The sequence below is a fragment of the Salminus brasiliensis genome, chromosome 11 (genome assembly GCF_030463535.1).
Source record: "Salminus brasiliensis chromosome 11, fSalBra1.hap2, whole genome shotgun sequence".
NCBI lineage: Eukaryota > Metazoa > Chordata > Actinopteri > Characiformes > Bryconidae > Salminus > Salminus brasiliensis.
Window position 1 is genome coordinate 30,309,685 of NC_132888.1, and position 26,392 is coordinate 30,336,076.

Here is a 26,392-nt window from a genome sequence, read left to right on the forward strand (position 1 = left end):
AGGAAAAAAGGTGCGTAATGGGATCCTGTGTGACAAGAAAAAAGAAAATCAATATATGTATAAAAACCGAATTAACACGTACCTGTTACACAGTTGCAGATTAATTGCAAGCCAGCCAGACACCGTTCCAGATGCAGACAACCACTCGCAGCTGAAGATGGATAGCCCCTTGTTGGCCGGATCCACTTTCAGGAAAAAAGGTGCGTGATGGGATCCTGTGTGACAAAAAAGAAAATATCAACATGTGTATAAAAACCGAATTAACACGTATCTTTTACACAGTTGCAGATTAATTGCAAGCCAGCCAGACACCATTTCAGATGCAGTCAACCACTCACAGCTTAAGATGGATTGCCCCTTGTTGGCCAGATCCACTTTCAGGTAAAAAGGTGCATCAGGTGGGTCATGACATTCTGAAAATAAAAAAAGACAAAAAAGAAAGTAAATATAAGTATAGAAACTGAATGTTCACTTACCTGTAACTGAGTTACAGATGAAAAGAAACCAGTCAGACACCATTCCAGATGCAGGCAACCTCTCACAGCTGGACATGGAGAGCCCCTTGTTGGCCGGATCCACTTTCAGGCAAAAAGGTGCGTGATGGGATCCTGTGTGACAAGAAAAAAGAAAATCAATATATGTATAAAACCCGATTTAACACGAACCTGTTACACAGTTCCAGATTAATTGCAAGCCAGCCAGACACCGTTCTAGATGCAGACAACCACTCGCAGCTGAAGATGGATTGCCACTTTTTGGCCAGATCCACTTTCAGGTAAAAAGTTGCATCATGAGATCCTGTGTGACAAGAAAAAAGAAAATCAATATATGTATAAAACGCAATTTAACACGTACCTGTTACACAGTTGCAGATTAATTGCAAGCCAGCCAGACAAAGTTCCAGATGCAGACAACCACTCGCAGCTGAAAATGGATTGCCCCTTGTTGGCCAGATCCACTTTCAGGCAAAAAGGTGCGTCATGAGATCCTGTGTGACAAGAAAAAAGAAAATCAATAAATGTATAAAAACCTAATTAACACGTACCTGTTACACAGTTGCAGATTAATTGCTAGATCCACTTTCAGGTAAAAAGTTGCGTCAGGTGGGTAATGACATCCTTAAAATAAGAAAGACAAAAAAGAAAGTCAACACAGTTTCATATTAATTGCAAGCCAGACAGACACTGATCCAGAAAAAAGAAATCAATATGTATAAAAAAACGAATTAACACGTATCTTTTACACAGTTGCAGATTAATTGCCAGCCAGCCAGACACCGTTCCAGATGCAGACAACCGCTCACAGCTTAAGATGGATTGCCCCTTGTTGGCCAGATCCACTTTCAGGTAAAAAGTTGCATCAGGTGGGTCCTGACATCCTCAAAATAAGAAAGACAAAAAAGAAAGTCAATATAAGTATAGAAACTGAATGTTCACTTACCTGTAACTCAGTTGCAGATGAAAAGAAAGCCAGCCAGACACCGTTCCAGATGCAGACAACCACTCGCAGCTGAAGATGGATAGCCCCTTGTTGGCCGGATCCACTTTCAGGAAAAAAGGTGAGTGATGGGATCCTGTGTGACAAAAAAAAAAAATCAATATGTGTATAAAAACCGAATTAACACGTACCTGTTACACAGTTGAAGATTAATTGCAAGCCAGCCAGACACCGTTCCAGATGCAGACAACCACTCGCAGCTGAAGATGGATTGCCCCTTGTTGGCCAGATCCACTTTCAGGTAAAAAGTTGCATCAGGTGGGTCATGACATCCTGAAAATAAGAAAGACAAAAGAAAAAAGAAAATCAATATATGTATAAAAACCTAATTAACACGTACCTGTTACACAGTTGCAGATTAATTGCTAGATCCACTTTCAGGTAAAAAGGTGCGTCAGGTGGGTAATGACATCCTGAAAATAAGAAAGACAAAAAAGAAAGTCAACACAGTTGCAGATTAATTGCAAGCCAGACAGACACTGATCCAGAAAAAAGAAATCAATATGTATAAAAAACGAATTAACACGTATCTGTTACACAGTTGCAGATTAATTGCAAGCCAGCCAGACAACGTTCCAGATGCAGACAACCACTGACAGCTGAAGATGGATTGCCCCTTGTTGGCCAGATCCACTTTCACGTAAAAAGTTGCAACAGGTGGTTCATGACATCCTGAATATAAGAAAGACAAAAAAGAAAGTCAATATAAGTATAGAAACTGAATGTTCGCTTACCTGTAACTCAGTTGCAGATGAAAAGAAAGCCAGTCAGACACCATTCCAGATGCAGGCAACCTCTCACAGCTGGATATGGATAGGCCCTTGTTGGCCGGATCCACTTTCAGGAAAAAAGGTGCGTAATGGGATCCTGTGTGACAAGAAAAAAGAAAATCAATATATGTATAAAAACCGAATTAACACATACCTGTTACACAGTTGCAGATTAATTGCAAGATCCACTTTCAGGTAAAAAGATGCGTCAGGTGGGTCATAAGATCCTGAGAATAAGAAAGACAAAAAAGAAAGTCAACACAGTTGCAGATTAATTGCAAGCCAGCCAGACACTGATCCAAAAAAAAGAAATCAATATGTATAAAAAACGAATTAACACGTATCTTTTACACAGTTGCAGATTAATTGCAAGCCAGCCAGACAACGTTCCAGATGCAGACAACCACTGACAGCTGAAGATGGATTGCCCCTTGTTGGCCAGATCCACTTTCAGGTAAAAAGTTGCATCAGGTGGGTCATGACATCCTGAAAATAAGAAAGACAAAAAAGAAAGTCAATATAAGTATAGAAACTGAATGTTCCCTTACCTGTAACTCAGTTGCAGATGAAAAGAAAGCCAGTCAGACACCATTCCAGATGCAGACAACCACTCACAGCTGAAGATGGATTGCCCCTCCACATGGATTGCCTGATCCACTTTCAGGTAAAAAGTTGTGTCAGGTGGGTCATGACATCCTGACAATAAGAAAGACAAAAAAGAAAGTCAACACAGTTGCAGATTAATTGCAAGCCAGCCAGACACTGATCCAGAAAAAAAATCAATATCTTTAAAAAATGAATTAACACGTATCTTTTACACAGTTGCAGATTAATTGCAAGATCCACTTTCAGGTAAAAAAATGCATCAGGTTGGTCATGAGATCCTGAAAATAAGAAAGACAAAAAAGAAAGTCAACACAGTTGCAGATTAATTGCAAGCCAGCCAGACACTGATCCAGAAAAAAGAAATCAATATGTATAAAAAACGAATTAACACGTATCTTTTACACAGTTGCAGATTAATTGCAAGCCAGCCAGACACCGTTCCAGATGCAGACAACCACTGACAGCTGAAGATGGATTGCCCCTTGTTGGCCAGATCCACTTTCAGGTAAAAAGGTGCGTCATGAGATCCTGTGTGACAAGAAAAAAGAAAATCAATATATGTATAAAAACCTAATTAACACGTACCTGTTACACAGTTGCAGATTAATTGCTAGATCCACTTTCAGGTAAAAAGGTGCGTCAGGTGGGTAATGACATCCTGAAAATAAGAAAGACAAAAAAGAATGTCAACACAGTTTCATATTAATTGCAAGCCAGACAGACACTGATCCAGAAAAAAGAAATCAATATGTATAAAAAACGAATTAACACGTATCTTTTACACAGTTGCAGATTAATTGCAAGCCAGCCAGACACCGTTCCAGATGCAGACAACCACTGACAGCTGAAGATGGATTGCCCCTTGTTGGCCAGATCCACTTTCAGGTAAAAAGTTGCATCAGGTGGGTCATGACATCCTGAAAATAAGAAAGACAAAAAAGAAAGTCAATATAAGTATAGAAACTGAATGTTCGCTTACCTGTAACTCAGTTGCAGATGAAAAGAAAGCCAGTCAGACACCATTCCAGATGCAGGCAACCTCTCACAGCTGGATATGGATAGCCCCTTGTTGGCCGGATCCACTTTCAGGAAAAAAGGTGCGTAATGGGATCCTGTGTGACAAGAAAAAAGAAAATCAATATATGTATAAAAACCGAATTAACACGTACCTGTTACACAGTTGCAGATTAATTGCAAGCCAGCCAGACACCGTTCCAGATGCAGACAACCACTCGCAGCTGAAGATGGATTGCCCCTTGTTCGCCAGATCCACTTTCAAGTAAAAAAGGTGCGTCATGAGATCCTGTGTGACAAGAAAAAAGAAAACAATATATGTATAAAAACCTAATTAACACGTACCTGTTACACAGTTGCAGATTAATTGCTAGATCCACTTTCAGGTAAAAAGGTGCGTCAGGTGGATACTGACATCCTGAAAATAAGAAAGACAAAAAAGAAAGTCAATATAAGTATAGAAACTGAATGTTCACTTACCGGTTACTCAGTTGCAGATGAAAAGAAAGCCAGTCAGACACCATTCCAGATGCAGGCAACCTCTCACAGCTGGACATGGATAGCCCCTTGTTGGCCGGATCCACTTTCAGGTAAAAAGGTGCGTGATGGGATACTGTGTGACAAAAAAGAAAATATCAACATATGTATAAAAACCTAATTAACACGTATCTTTTACACAGTTGCAGATTAATTGCAAGCCAGCCAGACACCATTTCAGATATAGACAACTACTCACAGCTTAAGATGGATTGCCCCTTGTTGGCCAGATCCACTTTCAGGTAAAAAGGTGCATCAGGTGGGTCATGACATTCTGAAAATAAGAAAGACAAAAAAGAAAGTAAATATAAGTATAGAAACTGAATGTTCACTTACCTGTAACTCAGTTGCAGATGAAAAGAAAGCCAGTCAGACACCGTTCCAGATGCAGACAACCACTCGTAGCTGAACATGCATTGCCCCTTGATGGCCAAGTCCACTTTCAGGTAAAAAGGTGCGTCATGAGATCCTGTGTAACAAGAAAAAAGAAAATCAATATATGTATAAAAACCGAATTAACACGTACCTGTTACACAGATGCAGATTAATTGCAAGATCCACTTTCAGGTAAAAAGATGCGTCAGGTGGGTCATAAGATCCTGAAAATAAGAAAGACAAAAAAGAAAGTCAACACAGTTGCAGATTAATTGCAAGCCAGCCAGACACTGATCCAAAAAAAAGAAATCAATATGTATAAAAAACGAATTAACACATATCTTTTACACAGTTGCAGATTAATTGCAAGCCAGCCAGACACCGTTCCAGATGCAGACAACCACTCACAGCTTAAGATGGATTGCCCCTTGTTGGCCAGATCCACTTTCAGGTAAAAAGTTGCATCAGGTGGGTCATGACATCCTGAAAATAAGAAAGACAAAAGAAAAAAGAAAATCAATATATGTATAAAAACCTAATTAACACGTACCTGTTACACAGTTGCAGATTAATTGCTAGATCCACTTTCAGGTAAAAAGGTGCGTCAGGTGGGTAATGACATCCTGAAAATAAGAAAGACAAAAAAGAAAGTCAACACAGTTGCAGATTAATTGCAAGCCAGACAGACACTGATCCAGAAAAAAGAAATCAATATGTATAAAAAACGAATTAACACGTATCTGTTACACAGTTGCAGATTAATTGCAAGCCAGCCAGACAACGTTCCAGATGCAGACAACCACTGACAGCTGAAGATGGATTGCCCCTTGTTGGCCAGATCCACTTTCATGTAAAAAGTTGCAACAGGTGGTTCATGACATCCTGAATATAAGAAAGACAAAAAAGAAAGTCAATATAAGTATAGAAACTGAATGTTCGCTTACTTGTAACTCAGTTGCAGATGAAAAGAAAGCCAGTCAGACACCATTCCAGATGCAGGCAACCTCTCACAGCTGGATATGGATAGGCCCTTGTTGGCCGGATCCACTTTCAGGAAAAAAGGTGCGTAATGGGATCCTGTGTGACAAGAAAAAAGAAAATCAATATATGTATAAAAACCGAATTAACACATACCTGTTACACAGTTGCAGATTAATTGCAAGATCCACTTTCAGGTAAAAAGATGCGTCAGGTGGGTCATAAGATCCTGAGAATAAGAAAGACAAAAAAGAAAGTCAACACAGTTGCAGATTAATTGCAAGCCAGCCAGACACTGATCCAAAAAAAAGAAATCAATATGTATAAAAAACGAAATAACACGTATCTTTTACACAGTTGCAGATTAATTGCAAGCCAGCCAGACAACGTTCCAGATGCAGACAACCACTGACAGCTGAAGATGGATTGCCCCTTGTTGGCCAGATCCACTTTCAGGTAAAAAGTTGCATCAGGTGGGTCATGACATCCTGAAAATAAGAAAGACAAAAAAGAAAGTCAATATAAGTATAGAAACTGAATGTTCCCTTACCTGTAACTCAGTTGCAGATGAAAAGAAAGCCAGTCAGACACCATTCCAGATGCAGACAACCACTCACAGCTGAAGATGGATTGCCCCTCCACATGGATTGCCTGATCCACTTTCAGGTAAAAAGTTGTGTCAGGTGGGTCATGACATCCTGACAATAAGAAAGACAAAAAAGAAAGTCAACACAGTTGCAGATTAATTGCAAGCCAGCCAGACACTGATCCAGAAAAAAAATCAATATCTTTAAAAAATGAATTAACACGTATCTTTTACACAGTTGCAGATTAATTGCAAGATCCACTTTCAGGTAAAAAGATGCGTCAGGTGGGTCATAAGATCCTGAAAATAAGAAAGACAAAAAAGAAAGTCAACACAGTTGCAGATTAATTGCAAGCCAGCCAGACACTGATCCAAAAAAAAGAAATCAATATGTATAAAAAACGAATTAACACATATCTTTTACACAGTTGCAGATTAATTGCCAGCCAGCCAGACACCGTTCCAGATGCAGACAACCACTCACAGCTTAAGATGGATTGCCCCTTGTTGTCCAGATCCACTTTCAGGTAAAAAGTTGCATCAGGTGGGTCCTGACATCCTGAAAATAAGAAAGACAAAAAAGAAAGTCAATATAAGTATAGAAACTGAATGTTCACTTACCTGTAACTCAGTTGCAGATGAAAAGAAAGCCAGTCAGACACCATTCCAGATGCAGGCAACCTCTCACAGCTGGATATGGATAGCCCCTTGTTGGCCGGATCCACTTTCAGTAAAAAAGGTGCGTAATGGGATCCTGTGTGACAAGAAAAAAGAAAATCAATATATGTATAAAAACCGAATTAACACGTACCTGTTACACAGTTGCAGATTAATTGCAAGCCAGCCAGACACCGTTCCAGATGCAGACAACCACTCGCAGCTGAAGATGAATAGCCCCTTGTTGGCCGGATCCACTTTCAGGAAAAAAGGTGCGTAATGGGATCCTGTGTGACAAAAAAGAAAATATCAACATATGTATAAAAACCGAATTAACACGTACCTGTTACACAGATGCAGATTAATTGCAAGATCCACTTTCAGGTAAAAAGATGCGTCAGGTGGGTCATAAGATCCTGAAAATAAGAAAGACAAAAAAGAAAGTCAACACAGTTGAAGATTAATTGCAAGCCAGCCAGACACCGTTCCAGATGCAGACAACCACTCGCAGCTGAAGATGGATTGCCCCTTGTTGGCCAGATCCACTTTCAGGTAAAAAAGGTGCGTCATGAGATCCTGTGTGACAAGAGAAAAGAAAACAATATATGTATAAAAACCTAATTAACACGTACCTGTTACACAGTTGCAGATTAATTGCTAGATCCACTTTCAGGTAAAAAGGTACGTCAGGTGGGTAATGACATCCTGAAAATAAGAAAGACAAAAAAGAAAGTCAACACAGTTTCATATTAATTGCAAGCCAGACAGACACTGATCCAGAAAAAAGAAATCAATATGTATAAATAACGAATTAACACGTATCTTTTACACAGTTGCAGATTAATTGCAAGCCAGCCAGACACCGTTCCAGATGCAGACAACCACTGAAAGCTGAAGATGGATTGCCCCTTCTTGGCCAGATCCACTTTCAGGCAAAAAGGTGCGTCATGAGATCCTGTGTGATAAGAAAAAAGAAAATCAATATATGTATAAAAACCTAATTAACACGTACCTGTTACACAGTTGCAGATTAATTGCAAGCCAGCCAGACACTGATCCAAAAAAAAGAAATCAATATGTATAAAAAACGAATTAACACATATCTTTTACACAGTTGCAGATTAATTACCAGCCAGCCAGACACCGTTCCAGATGCAGACAACCACTCACAGCTTAAGATGGATTGCCCCTTGTTGGCCAGATCCACTTTCAGGTAAAAAGATGCGTGATGAGATCCTGTGTGACAAGAAAAAAGAAATTCAAAATATGTATAAAAACCGAATTAACACGTACCTGTTACACAGTTGCAGATTAATTGCAAGCCAGCCAGACACCGTTCCAAATGCAGACAACCACTCGTAGGTGAAGATGGATTGCCCCTAGATGGCCAGGTCCACTTTCAGGTAAAAAGGTGCGTCATGAGATCCTGTGTAAAAAGAAAAAAGAAAATCAATATATGTATAAAAACCGAATTAACACGTACCTGTTACACAGATGCAGATTAATTGCAAGATCCACTTTCAGGTAAAAAGATGCGTCAGGTGGGTCATAAGATCCTGAAAATAAGAAAGACAAAAAAGAAAGTCAACACAGTTGCAGATTAATTACAAGCCAGCCAGACACTGATCCAAAAAAAAGAAATCAATATGTATAAAAAACGAATTAACACATATCTTTTACACAGTTGCAGATTAATTGCCAGCCAGCCAGACACCGTTCCAGATGCAGACAACCACTCACAGCTTAAGATGGATTGCCCCTTGTTGTCCAGATCCACTTTCAGGTAAAAAGTTGCATCAGGTGGGTCATGACATCCTGAAAATAAGAAAGACAAAAAAGAAAGTCAATATAAGTATAGAAACTGAATGTTCACTTACCTGTAACTCAGTTGCAGATGAAAAGAAAGCCAGTCAGACACCATTCCAGATGCAGGCAACCTCTCACAGCTGGATATGGATAGCCCCTTGTTGGCCGGATCCACTTTCAGGAAAAAGGTGCGTAATGGGATCCTGTGTGACAAGAAAAAAGAAAATCAATATATGTATAAAAACCGAATTAACACGTACCTGTTACACAGTTGCAGATTAATTGCAAGCCAGCCAGACACCGTTCCAGATGCAGACAACCACTCGCAGCTGAAGATGGATAGCCCCTTGTTGGCCGGATCCACTTTCAGGTAAAAAGGTGCGTGATGGGATCCTGTGTGACAAAAAAAAAATCAATATATGTATAAAAACCGAATTAACACGTACCTGTTACACAGTTGAAGATTAATTGCAAGCCAGCCAGACACCGTTCCAGATGCAGACAACCACTCGCAGCTGAAGATGGATTGCCCCTTGTTGGCCAGATCCACTTTCAGGTAAAAAAGGTGCGTCATGAGATCCTGTGTGACAAGAAAAAAGAAAATCAATATATGTATAAAAAACGAATTAACACGTACCTGTTACACAGTTGCAGATTAATTCCAAGATCCACTTTCAGGTAAAAAGGTGTGTCAGGTGGGTCATGAGATCCTGAAAATAAGAAAGACAAAAAAGAAAGTCAACATAAGTATAGAAACTGAATGTTCACTTACCTGTGACTCAGTTGCAGATGAAAAGAAAGCCAGTCAGACACCATTCCAGATGCAGGCAACCTCTCACATCTGGACATGGATTGCCCCTTGTTGGCCAGATCCACTTTCAGGTAAAAAGATGCGTGATGAGATCCTGTGTGACAAGAAAAAAGAAATAAAAAATATGTATAAAAACCGAATTAACACATACCTGTTACACAGTTGCAGATTAATTGCAAGCCAGCCAGACACCGTTCCAAATGCAGACAACCACTCGTAGGTGAAGATGGATTGCCCCTAGATGGCCAGGTCCACTTTCAGGAAAAAAGGTGCGTAATGGGATCCTGTGTGACAAGAAAAAAGAAAATCAATATATGTATAAAAACCGAATTAACACGTACCTGTTACACAGTTGCAGATTAATTGCAAGCCAGCCAGACACCGTTCCAAATGCAGACAACCACTCGTAGGTGAAGATGGATTGCCCCTTGATGGCCAGGTCCACTTTCAGGTAAAAAGGTGCGTCATGAGATCCTGTGTAACAAGAAAAAAGAAAATCAATATATGTATAAAAACCGAATTAACACGTACCTGTTACACAGATGCAGATTAATTGCAAGATCCACTTTCAGGTAAAAAGATGCATCAGGTGGGTCATAAGATCCTGAAAATAAGAAAGACAAAAAAGAAAGTCAACACAGTTGCAGATTAATTGCAAGCCAGCCAGACACTGATCCAGAAAAAAGAAATCAATATGTATAAAAACCGAATTAACACGTATCTTTTACACAGTTGCAGATTAATTGCAAGCCAGCCAGACACCATTTCAGATGCAGTCAACCACTCACAGCTTAAGATGGATTGCCCCTTGTTGGCCAGATCCACTTTCAGGTAAAAAGGTGCGTCAGGTGGGTAATGACATCCTGAAAATAAGAAAGACAAAAAGAAAGTCAACACAGTTGCAGATTAATTGCAAGCCAGCCAGACACTGATCCAAAAAAAAGAAATCAATATGTATAAAAAAAGAATTAACACATCTTTTACACAGTTGCAGATTAATTGCCAGCCAGCCAGACACCGTTCCAGATGCAGACAACCACTCGCAGCTGAAGATGGATTGCCCCTTGTTGGCCAGATCCACTTTCAGGTAAAAAAGGTGCGTCATGAGATCCTGTGTGACAAGAAAAAAGAAAACAATATATGTATAAAAACCTAATTAACACGTACCTGTTACACAGTTGCAGATTAATTGCTAGATCCACTTTCAGGTAAAAAGGTGCGTCAGGTGGGTAATGACATCCTGAAAATAAGAAAGACAAAAAAGAAAGTCAACACAGTTGCAGATTAATTGCAAGCCAGCCAGACACTGATCCAAAAAAAAGAAATCAATATGTATAAAAACCGAATTAACACGTATCTTTTACACAGTTGCAGATTAATTGCAAGCCAGCCAGACACCGTTCCAGATGCAGACAACCACTCACAGCTTAAGATGGATTGCCCCTTGTTGGCCAGATCCACTTTCAGGTAAAAAGGTGCATCAGGTGAGTCATGACATCCTGAAAATAAGAAAGACAAAAAAGAAAGTAAATATAAGTATAGAAACTGAATGTTCATTTACCTGTAACTCAGTTACAGATGAAAAGAAACCAGTCAGACACCATTCCAGATGCAGGCAACCTCTCACAGCTGGACATGGAGAGCCCCTTGTTGGCCGGATCCACTTTCAGGTAAAAAGGTGCGTGATGGGATCCTGTGTGACAAGAAAAAAGAAAATCAATATATGTATAAAACCCGATTTAACACGAACGTGTTACATAGTTCCAGATTAATTGCAAGCCAGCCAGACACCGTTCTAGATGCAGACAACCACTCGCAGCTGAAGATGGATTGCCACTTGTTGGCCAGATCCACTTTCAGGTAAAAAGGTGCGTCATGAGATCCTGTGTGACAAGAAAAAAGAAAATCAATATATGTATAAAAACCAAATTAACACGTACCTGTTACACAGTTGCAGATTAATTGCTAGATCCACTTTCAGGTAAAAAGGTGCGTCAGGTGGGTAATGACATCCTGAAAATAAGAAAGACAAAAAAGAAAGTCAATACAGTTCAGATTAATTGCAAGCCAGCCAGACACTGTTCCAGAAAAAAGAAATCATTATGTATAAAAAACGAATTAACACGTATCTTTTACACAGTTGCAGATTAATTGCAAGCCAGCCAGACACCGTTCCAGATGCAGACAACCACTCACAGCTGAAGATGGATTGCCCCTTGTTGGCCAGATCAACTTTCAGGTAAAAAGGTGCATCAGGTGGGTCATGACTTCCTGAAAATAAGAAAGACAAAAAACAAAGTCAATATAAGTATATAAACTGAATGTTCACTTAACTGTAACTCAGTTGCAGATGAAAAGAAAGCCAGTCAGACACCATTCCAGATGCAGGCAACCTCTCACAGCTGGATATGGATAGCCCCTTGTTGGCCGGATCCACTTTCAGGAAAAAAGGTGCGTAATGGGATCCTGTGTGACAAGAATAAAGAAAATCAATATATGTATAAAAACCGAATTAACACGTACCTGTTACACAGTTGCAGATTAATTGCAAGCCAGCCAGACACCGTTCCAGATGCAGACAACCACTCGCAGCTGAAGATGGATAGCCCCTTGTTGGCCGGATCCACTTTCAGGTAAAAAGGTGCGTGATGGGATCCTGTGTGACAAAAAAAAAAAATCAATATATGTATAAAAACCGAAATAACACGTACCTGTTACACAGTTGAAGATTAATTGCAAGCCAGCCAGACACCATTCCAGATGCAGACAACCACTCGCAGCTGAAGATGGATTGCCCCTTGTTGGCCAGATCCACTTTCAGGTAAAAAGGTGCGTCATGAGATCCTGTGTGACAAGAAAAAAGAAAACAATATATGTATAAAAACCAAATTAACACGTACCTGTTACACAGTTGCAGATTAATTGCTAGATCCACTTTCAGGTAAAAAGGTGCGTCAGGTGGGTAATGACATCCTGAAAATAAGAAAGACAAAAAAGAAAGTCAACACAGTTGCAGATTAATTGCAAGCCAGCCAGACACTGATCCAGAAAAAAGAAATCAATATGTATAAAAAACGAATTAACACGTATCTTTTACACAGTTGCAGATTAATTGCAAGCCAGCCAGACACCGTTCCAGATGCAGACAACCACTGACAGCTGAAGATGGATTGCCCCTTGTTGGCCAGATCCACTTTCAGGTAAAAAGTTGCATCAGGTGGGTCATGACATCCTGAAAATAAGAAAGACAAAAAAGAAAGTCAATATAAGTATAGAAACTGAATGTTCGCTTACCTGTAACTCAGTTGCAGATGAAAAGAAAGCCAGTCAGATACCATTCCAGATGCAGGCAACCTCTCACAGCTGGATATGGATAGCCCCTTGTTGGCCGGATCCACTTTCAGGAAAAAAGGTGCATAATGGGATCCTGTGTGACAAGAAAAAAGAAAATCAATATATGTATAAAAACCGAATTAACACGTACCTGTTACACAGATGCAGATTAATTGCAAGATCCACTTTCAGGTAAAAAGATGCGTCAGGTGGGTCATAAGATCCTGAAAATAAGAAAGACAAAAAAGAAAGTCAACACAGTTGCAGATTAATTGCAAGCCAGCCAGACACTGATCCAAAAAAAAGAAATCAATATGTATAAAAAACGAATTAACACATATCTTTTACACAGTTGCAGATTAATTGCCAGCCAGCCAGACACCGTTCCAGATGCAGACAACCACTCACAGCTTAAGATGGATTGCCCCTTGTTGGCCAGATCCACTTTCAGGTAAAAAGTTGCATCAGGTGGGTCATGACATCCTGAAAATAAGAAAGACAAAAAAGAAAGTCAATATAAGTATAGAAACTGAATGTTCACTTACCTGTTACACAGTTGCAGATTAATTGCAAGCCAGCCAGACACCGTTCTAGATGCAGACAACCACTCGCAGCTGAAGATGGATTGCCCCTTGTTGGCCAGATCCACTTTCAGGTAAAAAAGTGAGTTATAAGATCCTATGTGACAAAAAAAAAAAGAAAATCAACATATGTATAAAAACCCGAATTAATACGTACCTGTTACACAGTTGCAGATTAATTGCAAGCCAGCCAGACACCGTGCCAGATGCAGACAACCACTCGTAGCTGAAGATGGATTGCCCCTTGTTTGCCAGATACACTTTCAGGTAAAAAGGTGCGTCATGAGATCCTGTGTGACAAGAAAAAAGAAAATCAATATATGTGTAAAAACCGAATTAACATGTACCTGTTACACAGTTGCAGATTAATTGCAAGATCCACTTTCAGGTAAAAAGGTGTGTCAGGTGGGTCATGAGATCCTGAAAATAAGAAAGACAAAAAAGAAAGTCAATATAAGTATAGAAACTGAATGTTCACTTACCTGTGACTCAGATGCAGATGAAAAGAAAGCCAGTCAGACACCATTCCAGATGCAGGCAACCTCTCACATCTGGACATGGATAGCCCCTTGTTGGCCGGATCCACTTTCAGGTAAAAAGGTGCGTTATGGGATCCTGTGTGACAAAAAAAAAAAAATCAATATATGTATAAAAACCGAATTAACACGTACCTGTTACACAGTTGCAGATTAATTGCAAGCCAGCCAGACACCGTTTCAGATGCAGACAACCACTCGCAGCTGAAGATGGATTGCCTCTTGTTGGCCAGATCCACTTTCAGGTAAAAAGATGCGTGATGAGATCCTGTGTGACAAGAAAAAAGAAATTCAAAATATGTATAAAAACCGAATTAACACGTACCTGTTACACAGTTGCAGATTAATTGCAAGCCAGCCAGACACCGTTCCAAATGCAGACAACCACTCGTAGGTGAAGATGGATTGCCCCTTGATGGCCAGGTCCACTTTCAGGTAAAAAGGTGCGTCATGAGATCCTGTGTAAAAAGAAAAAAGAAAATCAATATATGTATAAAAACCGAATTAACACGTACCTGTTACACAGATGCAGATTAATTGCAAGATCCACTTTCAGGTAAAAAGGTGCGTCAGGTGGGTAATGACATCCTGAAAATAAGAAAGACAAAAAAGAAAGTCAACAACAGTTGCAGATTAATTGCAAGCCAGCCAGACACTGATCCAAAAAAAAGAAATCAATATGTATAAAAAACGAATTAACACATATCTTTTACACAGTTGCAGATTAATTGCCAGCCAGCCAGACACCGTTCCAGATGCAGACAACCACTCACAGCTTAAGATGGATTGCCCCTTGTTGGCCAGATCAACTTTCAGGTAAAAAGTTGTATCAGGTGGGTCCTGACATCCTGAAAATAAGAAAGACAAAAAAGAAAGTCAATATAAGTATAGAAACTGAATGTTCACTTACCTGTAACTCAGTTGCAGATGAAAAGAAAGCCAGTCAGACACCATTCCAGATGCAGGCAACCTCTCACAGCTGGATATGGATAGCCCCTTGTTGGCCGGATCCACTTTCAGGAAAAAAGGTGCGTAATGGGATCCTGTGTGACAAGAAAAAAGAAAATCAATATATGTATAAAAACCGAATTAACACGTACCTGTTACACAGTTGCAGATTAATTGCAAGCCAGCCAGACACCGTTCCAGATGCAGACAACCACTCGCAGCTGAAGATGGATAGCCCCTTGTTGGCCGGATCCACTTTCAGGAAAAAAGGTGCGTGATGGGATCCTGTGTGACAAAAAAGAAAATATCAACATATGTATAAAAACCGAATTAACACGTATCTTTTACACAGTTGCAGATTAATTGCAAGCCAGCCAGACACCGTTCCAGATGCAGACAACCACTCACAGCTGAAGATGGATTGCCCCTTGTTGGCCAGATCAACTTTCAGGTAAAAAGGTGCATCAGGTGGGTCATGACATCCTGAAAATAAGAAAGACAAAAAACAAAGTCAATATAAGTATAGAAACTGAATGTTCACTTACCTGTAACTCAGTTGCAGATGAAAAGAAAGCCAGTCAGACACCATTCCAGATGCAGGCAACCTCTCACAGCTGGATATGGATAGCCCCTTGTTGGCCGGATCCACTTTCAGGAAAAAAGGTGCGTAATGGGATCCTGTGTGACAAGAAAAAAGAAAATCAATATATGTATAAAAACCGAATTAACACGTACCTGTTACACAGTTGCAGATTAATTGCAAGCCAGCCAGACACCGTTCCAGATGCAGACAACCACTCGCAGCTGAAGATGGATAGCCCCTTGTTGGCCGGATCCACTTTCAGGTAAAAAGGTGCGTGATGGGATCCTGTGTGACAAAAAAAAAAAATCAATATATGTATAAAAACCGAAATAACACGTACCTGTTACACAGTTGAAGATTAATTGCAAGCCAGCCAGACACCATTCCAGATGCAGACAACCACTCGCAGCTGAAGATGGATTGCCCCTTTTTGGCCAGATCCACTTTCAGGTAAAAAGGTGCGTCATGAGATCCTGTGTGACAAGAAAAAAGAAAACAATATATGTATAAAAACCAAATTAACACGTACCTGTTACACAGTTGCAGATTAATTGCTAGATCCACTTTCAGGTAAAAAGGTGCGTCAGGTGGGTAATGACATCCTGAAAATAAGAAAGACAAAAAAGAAAGTCAACACAGTTGCAGATTAATTGCAAGCCAGCCAGACACTGATCCAGAAAAAAGAAATCAATATGTATAAAAAACGAATTAACACGTATCTTTTACACAGTTGCAGATTAATTGCAAGCCAGCCAGACACCGTTCCAGATGCAGACAACCACTGACAGCTGAAGATGGATTGCCCCTTGTTGGCCAGATCCACTTTCAGGTAAAAAGTTGCATCAGGTGGGTCATGACATCCTGAAAATAAGAAAGACAAAAAAGAAAGTCAATATAAGTATAGAAACTGAATGTTCGCTTACCTGTAACTCAGTTGCAGATGAAAAGAAAGCCAGTCAGATACCATTCCAGATGCAGGCAACCTCTCACAGCTGGATATGGATAGCCCCTTGTTGGCCGGATCCACTTTCAGGAAAAAAGGTGCATAATGGGATCCTGTGTGACAAGAAAAAAGAAAATCAATATATGTATAAAAACCGAATTAACACGTACCTGTTACACAGTTGCAGATTAATTGCAAGATCCACTTTCAGGTAAAAAGATGCGTCAGGTGGGTCATAAGATCCTGAAAATAAGAAAGACAAAAAAGAAAGTCAACACAGTTGCAGATTAATTGCAAGCCAGCCAGACACTGATCCAAAAAAAAGAAATCAATATGTATAAAAAACGAATTAACACATATCTTTTACACAGTTGCAGATTAATTGCCAGCCAGCCAGACACCGTTCCAGATGCAGACAACCACTCACAGCTTAAGATGGATTGCCCCTTGTTGTCCAGATCCACTTTCAGGAAAAAGGTGCGTAATGGGATCCTGTGTGACAAGAAAAAAGAAAATCAATATATGTATAAAAACCGAATTAACACGTACCTGTTACACAGTTGCAGATTAATTGCAAGCCAGCCAGACACCGTTCCAGATGCAGACAACCACTCGCAGCTGAAGATGGATTGCCCCTTGTTGGCCAGATCCACTTTCAGGTAAAAAAGGTGCGTCATGAGATCCTGTGTGACAAGAAAAAAGAAAATCAATATATGTATAAAAACCGAATTAACACGTACCTGTTACACAGATGCAGATTAATTGCAAGATCCACTTTCAGGTAAAAAGATGCGTCAGGTGGGTCATAAGATCCTGAAAATAAGAAAGACAAAAAAGAAAGTCAACACAGTTGCAGATTAATTGCAAGCCAGCCAGACACTGATCCAAAAAAAAGAAATCAATATGTATAAAAAACGAATTAACACATATCTTTTACACAGTTGCAGATTAATTGCCAGCCAGCCAGACACCGTTCCAGATGCAGACAACCACTCACAGCTTAAGATGGATTGCCCCTTGTTGGCCAGATCCACTTTCAGGTAAAAAGTTGCATCAGGTGGGTCATGACATCCTGAAAATAAGAAAGACAAAAAAGAAAGTCAATATAAGTATAGAAACTGAATGTTCACTTACCTGTTACACAGTTGCAGATTAATTGCAAGCCAGCCAGACACCGTTCTAGATGCAGACAACCACTCGCAGCTGAAGATGGATTGCCCCTTGTTGGCCAGATCCACTTTCAGGTAAAAAAGTGAGTTATAAGATCCTATGTGACAAAAAAAAAAAGAAAATCAACATATGTATAAAAACCCGAATTAATACGTACCTGTTACACAGTTGCAGATTAATTGCAAGCCAGCCAGACACCGTGCCAGATGCAGACAACCACTCGTAGCTGAAGATGGATTGCCCCTTGTTTGCCAGATACACTTTCAGGTAAAAAGGTGCGTCATGAGATCCTGTGTGACAAGAAAAAAGAAAATCAATATATGTGTAAAAACCGAATTAACATGTACCTGTTACACAGTTGCAGATTAATTGCAAGATCCACTTTCAGGTAAAAAGGTGTGTCAGGTGGGTCATGAGATCCTGAAAATAAGAAAGACAAAAAAGAAAGTCAATATAAGTATAGAAACTGAATGTTCACTTACCTGTGACTCAGATGCAGATGAAAAGAAAGCCAGTCAGACACCATTCCAGATGCAGGCAACCTCTCACATCTGGACATGGATAGCCCCTTGTTGGCCGGATCCACTTTCAGGTAAAAAGGTGCGTTATGGGATCCTGTGTGACAAAAAAAAAAAAATCAATATATGTATAAAAACCGAATTAACACGTACCTGTTACACAGTTGCAGATTAATTGCAAGCCAGCCAGACACCGTTTCAGATGCAGACAACCACTCGCAGCTGAAGATGGATTGCCTCTTGTTGGCCAGATCCACTTTCAGGTAAAAAGATGCGTGATGAGATCCTGTGTGACAAGAAAAAAGAAATTCAAAATATGTATAAAAACCGAATTAACACGTACCTGTTACACAGTTGCAGATTAATTGCAAGCCAGCCAGACACCGTTCCAAATGCAGACAACCACTCGTAGGTGAAGATGGATTGCCCCTTGATGGCCAGGTCCACTTTCAGGTAAAAAGGTGCGTCATGAGATCCTGTGTAAAAAGAAAAAAGAAAATCAATATATGTATAAAAACCGAATTAACACGTACCTGTTACACAGATGCAGATTAATTGCAAGATCCACTTTCAGGTAAAAAGGTGCGTCAGGTGGGTAATGACATCCTGAAAATAAGAAAGACAAAAAAGAAAGTCAACAACAGTTGCAGATTAATTGCAAGCCAGCCAGACACTGATCCAAAAAAAAGAAATCAATATGTATAAAAAACGAATTAACACATATCTTTTACACAGTTGCAGATTAATTGCCAGCCAGCCAGACACCGTTCCAGATGCAGACAACCACTCACAGCTTAAGATGGATTGCCCCTTGTTGGCCAGATCAACTTTCAGGTAAAAAGTTGTATCAGGTGGGTCCTGACATCCTGAAAATAAGAAAGACAAAAAAGAAAGTCAATATAAGTATAGAAACTGAATGTTCACTTACCTGTAACTCAGTTGCAGATGAAAAGAAAGCCAGTCAGACACCATTCCAGATGCAGGCAACCTCTCACAGCTGGATATGGATAGCCCCTTGTTGGCCGGATCCACTTTCAGGAAAAAAGGTGCGTAATGGGATCCTGTGTGACAAGAAAAAAGAAAATCAATATATGTATAAAAACCGAATTAACACGTACCTGTTACACAGTTGCAGATTAATTGCAAGCCAGCCAGACACCGTTCCAGATGCAGACAACCACTCGCAGCTGAAGATGGATAGCCCCTTGTTGGCCGGATCCACTTTCAGGAAAAAAGGTGCGTGATGGGATCCTGTGTGACAAAAAAGAAAATATCAACATATGTATAAAAACCGAATTAACACGTATCTTTTACACAGTTGCAGATTAATTGCAAGCCAGCCAGACACCGTTCCAGATGCAGACAACCACTCACAGCTGAAGATGGATTGCCCCTTGTTGGCCAGATCAACTTTCAGGTAAAAAGGTGCATCAGGTGGGTCATGACATCCTGAAAATAAGAAAGACAAAAAACAAAGTCAATATAAGTATAGAAACTGAATGTTCACTTACCTGTAACTCAGTTGCAGATGAAAAGAAAGCCAGTCAGACACCATTCCAGATGCAGGCAACCTCTCACAGCTGGATATGGATAGCCCCTTGTTGGCCGGATCCACTTTCAGGAAAAAAGGTGCGTAATGGGATCCTGTGTGACAAGAAAAAAGAAAATCAATATATGTATAAAAACCGAATTAACACGTACCTGTTACACAGTTGCAGATTAATTGCAAGCCAGCCAGACACCGTTCCAGATGCAGACAACCACTCGCAGCTGAAGATGGATAGCCCCTTGTTGGCCGGATCCACTTTCAGGTAAAAAGGTGCGTGATGGGATCCTGTGTGACAAAAAAAAAAAATCAATATATGTATAAAAACCGAAATAACACGTACCTGTTACACAGTTGAAGATTAATTGCAAGCCAGCCAGACACCATTCCAGATGCAGACAACCACTCGCAGCTGAAGATGGATTGCCCCTTTTTGGCCAGATCCACTTTCAGGTAAAAAGGTGCGTCATGAGATCCTGTGTGACAAGAAAAAAGAAAACAATATATGTATAAAAACCAAATTAACACGTACCTGTTACACAGTTGCAGATTAATTGCTAGATCCACTTTCAGGTAAAAAGGTGCGTCAGGTGGGTAATGACATCCTGAAAATAAGAAAGACAAAAAAGAAAGTCAACACAGTTGCAGATTAATTGCAAGCCAGCCAGACACTGATCCAGAAAAAAGAAATCAATATGTATAAAAAACGAATTAACACGTATCTTTTACACAGTTGCAGATTAATTGCAAGCCAGCCAGACACCGTTCCAGATGCAGACAACCACTGACAGCTGAAGATGGATTGCCCCTTGTTGGCCAGATCCACTTTCAGGTAAAAAGTTGCATCAGGTGGGTCATGACATCCTGAAAATAAGAAAGACAAAAAAGAAAGTCAATATAAGTATAGAAACTGAATGTTCGCTTACCTGTAACTCAGTTGCAGATGAAAAGAAAGCCAGTCAGATACCATTCCAGATGCAGGCAACCTCTCACAGCTGGATATGGATAGCCCCTTGTTGGCCGGATCCACTTTCAGGAAAAAAGGTGCATAATGGGATCCTGTGTGACAAGAAAAAAGAAAATCAATATATGTATAAAAACCGAATTAACACGTACCTGTTACACAGTTGCAGATTAATTGCAAGATCCACTTTCAGGTAAAAAGATGCGTCAGGTGGGTCATAAGATCCTGAAAATAAGAAAGACAAAAAAGAAAGTCAACACAGTTGCAGATTAATTGCAAGCCAGCCAGACACTGATCCAAAAAAAAGAAATCAATATGTATAAAAAACGAATTAACACATATCTTTTACACAGTTGCAGATTAATTGCCAGCCAGCCAGACACCGTTCCAGATGCAGACAACCACTCACAGCTTAAGATGGATTGCCCCTTGTTGTCCAGATCCACTTTCAGGAAAAAGGTGCGTAATGGGATCCTGTGTGACAAGAAAAAAGAAAATCAATATATGTATAAAAACCGAATTAACACGTACCTGTTACACAGTTGCAGATTAATTGCAAGCCAGCCAGACACCGTTCCAGATGCAGACAACCACTCGCAGCTGAAGATGGATTGCCCCTTGTTGGCCAGATCCACTTTCAGGTAAAAAAGGTGCGTCATGAGATCCTGTGTGACAAGAAAAAAGAAAATCAATATATGTATAAAAAACGAATTAACACGTACCTGTTACACAGTTGCAGATTAATTCCAAGATCCACTTTCAGGTAAAAAGGTGTGTCAGGTGGGTCATGAGATCCTGAAAATAAGAAAGACAAAAAAGAAAGTCAATATAAGTATAGAAACTGAATGTTCACTTACCTGTGACTCAGTTGCAGATGAAAAGAAAGCCAGTCAGACACCATTCCAGATGCAGGCAACCTCTCACATCTGGACATGGATAGCCCCTTGTTGGCCGGATCCACTTTCAGGTAAAAAGGTGCGTGATGGGATCCTGTGTGACAAAAAAAAAAAAAATCAATATATGTATAAAAACCGAATTAACACGTACCTGTTACACAGTTGCAGATTAATTGCAAGCCAGCCAGACACCGTTTCAGATGCAGACAACCACTCGCAGCTGAAGATGGATTGCCCCTTGTTGGCCAGATCCACTTTCAGGTAAAAAGATGCGTGATGAGATCCTGTGTGACAAGAAAAAAGAAATAAAAAATATGTATAAAAACCGAATTAACACATACCTGTTACACAGTTGCAGATTAATTGCAAGCCAGCCAGACACCGTTCCAAATGCAGACAACCACTCGTAGGTGAAGATGGATTGCCCCTAGATGGCCAGGTCCACTTTCAGGAAAAAAGGTGCGTAATGGGATCCTGTGTGACAAGAAAAAAGAAAATCAATATACGTATAAAAACCGAATTAACACGTACCTGTTACACAGTTGCAGATTAATTGCAAGCCAGCCAGACACCGTTCCAAATGCAGACAACCACTCGTAGGTGAAGATGGATTGCCCCTTGATGGCCAGGTCCACTTTCAGGTAAAAAGGTGCGTCATGAGATCCTGTGTAACAAGAAAAAAGAAAATCAATATATGTATAAAAACCGAATTAACACGTACCTGTTACACAGATGCAGATTAATTGCAAGATCCACTTTCAGGTAAAAAGATGCGTCAGGTGGGTCATAAGATCCTGAAAATAAGAAAGACAAAAAAGAAAGTCAACACAGTTGCAGATTAATTGCAAGCCAGCCACTGATCCAAAAAAAAGAAATCAATATGTATAAAAAACGAATTAACACATATCTTTTACACAGTTGCAGATTAATTGCCAGCCAGCCAGACACCGTTCCAGATGCAGACAACCACTCACAGGTGAAGATGGATTGCCCCTTGTTGGACAGATCCACTTTTAGGTAAAAAGTTGCATCAGGTGGGTCCTAACATCCTGAAAATAAAAAAAGACAAAAAAGAAAGTCAATATAAGTATAGAAACTGAATGTTCACTTACCTGTAACTCAGTTGCAGATGAAAAGAAAGCCAGTCAGACACCATTCCAGATGCAGACAACCTCTCACAGCTGGATATGGATAGCCCCTTGTTGGCCGGATCCACTTTCAGGAAAAAAGGTGCGTAATGGGATCCTGTGTGACAAGAAAAAAGAAAATCAATATATGTATAAAAACCGAATTAACACGTACCTGTTACACAGGTGCAGATTAATTGCAAGCCAGCCAGACACCGTTCCAGATGCAGACAACCACTCGCAGCTGAAGATGGATAGCCCCTTGTTGGCCGGATCCACTTTCAGGTAAAAAGGTGCGTGATGGGATCCTGTGTGACAAAAAAGAAAATATCAACATATGTATAAAAACCGAATTAACACGTATCTTTTACACAGTTGCAGATTAATTGCAAGCCAGCCAGACACCATTTCAGATGCAGTCAACCACTCACAGCTTAAGATGGATTACCACTTTTTGGCCAGATCCACTTTCAGGTAAAAAGTTGCATCATGAGATCCTGTGTGACAAGAAAAAAGAAAATCAATATATGTATAAAACGCAATTTAACACGTACCTGTTACACAGTTGCAGATTAATTGCAAGCCAGCCAGACAAAGTTCCAGATGCAGACAACCACTCGCAGCTGAAGATGGATTGCCCCTTGTTGGCCAGATCCACTTTCAGGCAAAAAGGTGCGTCATGAGATCCTGTGTGACAAGAAAAAAGAAAATCAATAAATGTATAAAAACCTAATTAACACGTACCTGTTACACAGTTGCAGATTAATTGCTAGATCCACTTTCAGGTAAAAAGGTGCGTCAGGTGGGTAATGACATCCTTAAAATAAGAAAGACAAAAAAGAAAGTCAACACAGTTTCATATTAATTGCAAGCCAGACAGACACTGATCCAGAAAAAAGAAATCAATATGTATAAAAAACGAATTAACACGTATCTTTTACACAGTTGCAGATTAATTGCAAGCCAGCCAGACACCGTTCCAGATGCAGACAACCACTGACAGCTGGATATGGATAGCCCCTTGTTGGCCGGATCCACTTTCAGGAAAAAAGGTGCGTAATGGGATCCTGTGTGACAAGAAAAAAAAAAATCAATATATGTATAAAAACTGAATTAACACGTACCTGTTACACAGTTGCAGATTAATTGCAAGCCAGCCAGACACCGTTCCAAATGCAGACAACCACTCGTAGGTGAAGATGGATTGCCCCTTGATGGCCAGGACCACTTTCAGGTAAAAAGGTGCGTCATGAGATCCTGTGTAACAAGAAAAAAGAAAACCAATATATGTATAAAAACCGAATTAACATGTACCTGTTACACAGATGCAGATTAATTGCAAGATCCACTTTCAGGTAAAAAGATGCGTCAGGTGGGTCATAAGATCCTGAAAATAAGAAAGACAAAAAAGAAAGTCAACACAGTTGCAGATTAATTGCAAGCCAGCCAGACACTGATAAAAAAAAAAGAAATCAATATGTATAAAAAACGAATTAACACATATCTTTTACACAGTTGCAGATTAATTGCCAGCCAGCCAGACACCGTTCCAGATGCAGACAACCGCTCACAGCTTAAGATGGATTGCCCCTTGTTGGCCAGATCCACTTTCAGGTAAAAAGTTGCATCAGGTGGGTCCTGACATCCTCAAAATAAGAAAGACAAAAAAGAAAGTCAATATAAATATAGAAATTGAATGTTCACTTACCTGTAACTCAGTTGCAGATGAAAAGAAAGCCAGTCAGACACCATTCCAGATGCAGGCAACCTCTCACAGCTGAACATGGATAGCCCCTTGTTGGCCGGATCCACTTTCAGGTAAAAAGGTGCGTGATGGGATCCTGTGTGACAAAAAAGAAAATATCAACATATGTATAAAAACCGAATTAACACGTATCTTTTACACAGTTGCAGATTAATTGCAAGCCAGCCAGACACCATTTCAGATATAGACAACCACTCACAGCTTAAGATGGATTGCCCCTTGTTGGCCAGATCCACTTTCAGGTAAAAAGGTGCATTAGGTGGGTCATGACATTCTGAAAATAAGAAAGACAAAAAAGAAAGTAAATATAAGTATAGAAACTGAATGTTCATTTACCTGTAACTCAGTTACAGATGAAAAGAAACCAGTCAGACACCATTCCAGATGCAGGCAACCTCTCACAGCTGGACATGGAGAGCCCCTTGTTGGCCGGATCCACTTTTAGGTAAAAAGGTGCGTGATGGGATCCTGTGTGAAAAGAAAAAAGAAAATCAATATATGTATAAAACCCGATTTAACACGAACGTGTTACACAGTTCCAGATTAATTGCAAGCCAGCCAGACACCGTTCTAGATGCAGACAACCACTCGCAGCTGAAGATGGATTGCCACTTTTTGGCCAGATCCACTTTCAGGTAAAAAGTTGCATCATGAGATCCTGTGTGACAAGAAAAAAGAAAATCAATATATGTATAAAACCCAATTTAACACGTACCTGTTACACAGTTGCAGATTAATTGCAAGCCAGCCAGACAAAGTTCCAGATGCAGACAACCACTCGAAGCTGAAGATGGATTGCCCCTTGTTGGCCAGATCCACTTTCAGGCAAAAAGGTGCGTCATGAGATCCTATGTGACAAGAAAAAAGAAAATCAATATATGTATAAAAAACGAATTAACACGTACCTGTTACACAGTTGCAGATTAATTCCAAGATCCACTTTCAGGTAAAAAGGTGTGTCAGGTGGGTCATGAGATCCTGAAAATAAGAAAGACAAAAAAGAAAGTCAATACAGTTGCAGATTAATTGCAAGCCAGCCAGACACTGTTCCAGAAAAAAGAAATCATTATGTATAAAAAACGAATTAACACGTATCTTTTACACAGTTGCAGATTAATTGCAAGCCAGCCAGACATCGTTCCAGATGCAGACAACCACTCACAGCTGAAGATGGATTGCCCCTTGTTGGCCAGATCCACTTTCAGGTAAAAAGGTGCATCAGGTGGGTCATTACATCCTGAAAATAAGAAAGACAAAAAAGAAAGTCAATATAAGTATAGAAACTGAATGTTCACTTACCTGTGACTCAGTTGCAGATGAAAAGAATGCCAGTCAGACACCATTCCAGATGCAGGCAACCTCTCACATCTGGACATGGATAGCCCCTTGTTGGCCGGATCCACTTTCAGGTAGAAAGGTGCGTGATGGGATCCTGTGTGACAAAAAAAAAAAATCAATATATGTATAAAAACCCAATTAACACGTACCTGTTACACAGTTGCAGATTAATTGCAAGCCAGCCAGACACCGTTTCAGATGCAGACAACCACTCGCAGCTGAAGATGGATTGCCCCTTGTTGGCCAGATCCACTTTCAGGTAAAAAGATGCGTGATGAGATCCTGTGTGACAAGAAAAAAGAAATTCAAAATATGTATAAAAACCGAATTAACACGTACCTGTTACACAGTTGCAGATTAATTGCAAGCCAGCCAGACACCGTTCCAAAAGCAGACAACCACTCGTAGGAGAAGATGGATTGCCCCTTGATGGCCAGGTCCACTTTCAGGTAAAAAGGTGCATCATGAGATCCTGTGTAACAGGAAAAAAGAAAATCAATATATGTA